The sequence below is a fragment of the Sinocyclocheilus anshuiensis genome, unplaced genomic scaffold (genome assembly GCF_001515605.1).
Source record: "Sinocyclocheilus anshuiensis isolate Anshui unplaced genomic scaffold, SAMN03320099.WGS_v1.1 scaffold848, whole genome shotgun sequence".
Classification (NCBI taxonomy): domain Eukaryota; kingdom Metazoa; phylum Chordata; class Actinopteri; order Cypriniformes; family Cyprinidae; genus Sinocyclocheilus; species Sinocyclocheilus anshuiensis.
The window spans coordinates 457586-462830 of record NW_015549628.1 but is presented as its reverse complement, the minus strand read 5'-3'; the positions used below and the strand labels follow the sequence as shown (position 1 = coordinate 462830).

Sequence of the window (5245 nt, the reverse complement as noted above, 5' to 3'; positions counted from 1 at the left end):
TGAGCTGAAAAAAAACAATAGAACCATCACAGAAAATTCTAATGGTTTCCACTACAAATACCATTACAAACCATCACCTTTTAACCATTAAAACTAGTGCTGTCTAATCGCATCCAAAATAAAAGTTTTTTTTTTTGCATAATATATGTGTGTGTACTGTGTAGATTTATTATGTATATATAAATACAAACACATGCATGTATACATTTAAGAAAAATATGTTATATTTATATATTAAATATATTTATATATAATATAAAATATAAAAATATGAATATATACATGTATAAACGTAAATATTTTCAAAATATATACTGTATGTGGGTGTATTTATATATAATGTAAGCAAACTTTTATTTTGGATGCGATTAATCGCGGTTAATCATTTGACAGCACTAAAAAAAAAGCATACTGGATAATTTTTTGATCAAACAGAGGTGGCCCACTTTACCAGACCAACTGACCTGCTTTACCTGAAAAGACATTAGCCTGGAGTCCATCTCAAAATGTTTATTGGCATATACCTTTCCAATAACAGATCATATGAACTGAAAAATATTACAGCTGGACCTTAACATTAACAAAGGTAATAAAAGAAATTACAAGCAGGCCACTTTACCTCAATTCACCCTATATGTACACAGCTAGATAGATAGATAGATAGATAGATAGACAGATAGACACATACAGTGGGGGTCAAAGGTTTGGACTGGTATTTAAATAAATAAATAAATAAATAAATGTATTTTAAATTTGTTTTGTAATAGTTTTTAAAATGTAATTTATTTCAGTGATGGTAAACTGAATGGAAACTCCAGTCTTCAGTGTCACATGATCCATCAGAAATCATTCTAATATGATTAGATTTTCCGGATTTGCTGTTCAAGAAACATTTCTTCTTATTATAATTTAATACTAATTTCAATAAAGCTTTGCCATTATATCAATGTATAGAAATGTAATACATAAATAAATACATTTCTCATCACGTCATTCATCGCGTTTGGTCTCGTTCTCTATCGCGTATCGAGTGTAAATACCATCGACTCTACCGTGCGACTCCACCGGGCACGCAGGGACACCGGCAAAGGATGAGTATCGCTTTTTATTTCTCCTCTTTCCTATTACTTGTTTCACTTCTGTTTCAGTTTTTATAACCATTTCTTACTATGTGTAAGTAAGTTGTTGTTTTTTTAGCATGTAAGTTTGGCAGTGTTATTTTTTAGGATTACTGATAAACTACTGTCATTTGATTTGTATTATTTTTATTTGTTATTTATTTTAATTTTAGTTACATTATGTCTGAATTTATTATGTCTGTATAGGTATTTTATTAAGTTTTAGTTTTATTTAATTTGAGTTATTTTAATACTTCAAACAAACTAAATGGAAATGAAATAATATATATATTGAATTTATAAATGTGTTTGGTTTGGTATGGTTGTACATACACACATATGTAGTTGTTTTTTTGGTGTTTGGCTTAGTGTTAGAATCATTATTATACTCTTATACCTTTTGTTCTTTAATATTTGTAATTGTTTTTAGCTTTATTTTTTGTTTTTCATTTAAATGTTAAGTTTTTAAATTTTGTTGTATGCATTTGTCATTTTTATTTAATTTCTTTATTTTTAAAATGTGTATAAGTAGTATTTATAAAGTTTTAGCTTTTAGTTTTGGATCTGTTTTTAATACTACAATTGATTGCTTCTGCTGTCCTCATTTGTAAGTCACTTTGGATAAAAGCATCTGCTAAATGACTAAATAAATAAATACATTTCTATAAAGATATAGACTTTTTTTCTATTAAAAAAACTTTTCTAGTATAATTTTCAGCCGTAAATCAATCACTGATCCAACTGTCACACTAAGTTTGGTCTCAATGTTAAACGTTACCATTATTAACTTCAAAAATCATACAATATTGTCAATGCAGCAATAAAACAGTGTCTTCTTGACATAGCAATAAATAGTCCCCTAAGGGCCCCCCATCAAGGTACACTAGTGTCCTCGTTCATTCAAAGGTCTACTCACCTTCTTTGGATCATCATAAAAGATCCCTATGCATGGCAGCTTGGGTCCAATGCTGCAGCTCTCTCTGAACAGCGACCCACAGTCTTTATAAGGTCCCACTTTGTATTTATAGGCTATAGTGATGCTCCTGACCGGGGGTAAACCAGTCCTGATGTGGATTTCAGTGGTCAGTCCAGAGTACAAAATATAACATACAGCTACGAGAAAAAGAACTAGAGAGATGAAGCCTATGAGACTCAAAATCTGCCGGTCCCACATGTCAGCTGAATGCTGTATTGTGAGGTTAAAGTGCAAAAGAATAACAGAGAGCTGCTCTTATCGAGGATAACAGTCTCTCTGGTCCATTCATTCAAAAATCATCCGCTTTTACTGAGCGACTGCATTAGTTAAAGAAGAAATTGACTCAGATTAGAGGATTTTTAAATAAAAATCAGAACTTAGTTGCGGATGGAGCGCAGTCACTCAGAAGCGCAGATTCACTTCCCTAAACACAGAACAGGTCGCGCTCGAGCTTCCTGGACGGAACCATTCGCTTGTTATAGGGGTGGGAGGTATTTACTACTTAAAAAGTGAACGACTGTTTTGTTTCTTTTCTAACCGCAAACAATTCACTGTCACTGATACTTGTCATTTATAGTTTAATACAGAACGTTTTTCGAAACGGTTCAAGTCTCGTCATGTATGTATGCTGAGGGGTTGATTGTATTTGGTTCGGACTGGCTTTATGCAACATAATTTAAAAAGCTAAGCTGCGTACAGAACAGGCAAAATAGACAGCCGAAACATTTTCACAAACTCACAATATATATACTTTTTTTTTCAATTTGTATGTATGAATATGATATTTTCCCGACAATAAAAAAAAGTTGACAACATTTGAAAAAAAAGATAATTTAAATCACACTTAAAAAGAAGATATCTTTTAAAACAGATGGAGGAATTGTTTCCATTCTACCGATTTTTTGACTCCTGGGACGAAAAGTAAGCTACTTTAATATGGAGTTACTTTAATAGCCTAATACCCTTACGAAAATGTAACCATGGTTTTATTATAGTAAAAGTGTAGTAACATTTTTTTCCATTTTTAAAGCACAGTTTTATACAAATACCATGGTTAAACTGTGGTTGGTGTAGCAAACCCATGGCTACTTTGTGTTTACCTTGGTTTAAATACAAAAAACATGTTTTTTGTTTGTTTTATCTGTAGTAAAACCCATAGACATGATAATGTCTATGGTAAAACCATGGTTATAAACGGATAGTTCCGGTCCTTGATTCTGATTGGTTGAGCCAAGTTCGGCGCTGTTGCAAATTACTCTACAAACATATGCTCCGTCCCAATTCGCCTACTTATACTATGCCCTAAAAGTATGTACTCTTTTCGTGAAGAAAAAGTACACACTTTTGAGTATGTAGAATAGCAGGCAAGCTTTGGGACATACTACTTCGTCATAACTGTGTCTTTAACGGACGCTCTGTTGCTTAGTTACGTGCATTCTGTCACTGTTTAAACTGCCCTGTCAATCTTCTTGTCACAGTTAACATCATCCACATTTCGTATTGGATTTAATTTGATTTCCTACCGTATTGGAGAGAAATGAAGAGGCACGTTGGTCTGCTAGTCGCGGGTCTATCATGCCGAGGACTCTGCTCATGTGTTTGCATAATGATGAATTTAAAAGTTAATGACCAAACGTATCATTATAAAAGTTCACAGTATTGCTACAGATGAAATATAACGTGGATAACATTAAATTTATATTTTTCATTAGACATTGATTATCATTCAAATCCCTATCTCTACCTGTCCATCGGTCGTGTATATCCGCCATGTTTGTAGTTTTTAACACTCGTTATGCGTGTTTATAGTTCTAATCGAATCCTCGTCCACCGCGCAATGTGTTGTGGGCAATATTAGCCGTTAGAGCGTGCATCGATCTGCACTTCGAATTTTAACCGGTAGTAGTAGACCATCCGGGAATCTTTGGCATACTTAAATCGCGTACTTATGCACTATTCTATGACGTTTTGTAGTATAAATAGTGTGAGTAGTGTGAGTAGTGTGAGTAGTGCGTTCACACTGAAAATTCCAAAAAAGAAAAAGTGCACTTTAAACACCCGGATGATGCACTTAACCGAAAAAACGAAGTGTGGAATGTTCCAACAAAGTGGTTGCCGAGCAACACACAAATGGAAACAAAGGTATATTGCTGCATCCCAATTCGCATACTATCCGTCCTAAATAGTATTCGAAAATAGAATTAGTATGTCCCAAATCATATGCTGCGTCCCAAATGACGCACTATACACTAATGCACTCATACACTATGTACTTATGCACTATGTACTCAACCATGGGACGCAGCAATACACCTTTGTTTACATTTGTGTGTTGCTCGGCAACCACTTTGTTGGAACCGCAGGAACTATTGTTTGACGGAAGAATAATGTTTTTATAAATATCATTACACTTTATTTGCTCTGTTTTATTTTGTGAAACCTTATTACGTATTTGGAATAACCGTTTTATAAAAGCAAATGCTTCGCGTTGTGCCTAACAACGCCCCTTAGCTGTTATAAATTCACTGTAAACCACGGCTTCACGGGGCTTATTGCTTTATTAATTGATCCATACAGACCTATATAACATACTTTAATACCCAGCAACAGATCCCACTGGAAAACAAAAGGACTCTGATTCAAGAGCTGAAATGTTCAAAGTTAAACATAATATGTTTTGAGCATTTTATTGAAACATTCAAACATATTTCGGCCAAATGAGGTACATTTATTGTACCGATCAATAAAAAATATGTATTACATTTAATACACGTTTTCATTTTAAATTAAAAAATACTTAGGTTCTATTTATATTATATATAGCCTATATATCTTTTATTTTTAATTTGTTTATGTTTAATTTGTTTTAAAATGCGGGGATATGCAGGGCTTGGAATACAATACACTAGTGATGGGCAAATGAAGCCTCATGAAGCACTGAGGCTCTCTGACTGTTTCGGGAAAAGATTCAAAGCTTCGCGAGTGTCAAAAATAGCGTCATCTGGTGGTCAATAAAAATATAGCAGTCAAAAGCCTGTGAAAATAGTGTGTGTGTGTGTGTGTGTGTGTGTGTGTGTGTGATGTGTGTGTGTGTGTGTGTGTGTGTGTGTGTGTGTGTATCCCTGTTTTTCTATTCTGGTAAGGACTTAAA

At 33.6% G+C, this 5245-nt stretch overlaps 1 pseudogene; it reads right to left on the bottom strand.

Moving 5' to 3' along the window:
- The window catches only part of LOC107659531 (testis-expressed sequence 264 protein-like), a 69145-nt pseudogene extending 66651 nt beyond the window's left edge, over positions 1 to 2494 (bottom strand).
- Positions 2495 to 5245: the final 2751 nt, after the last annotated feature.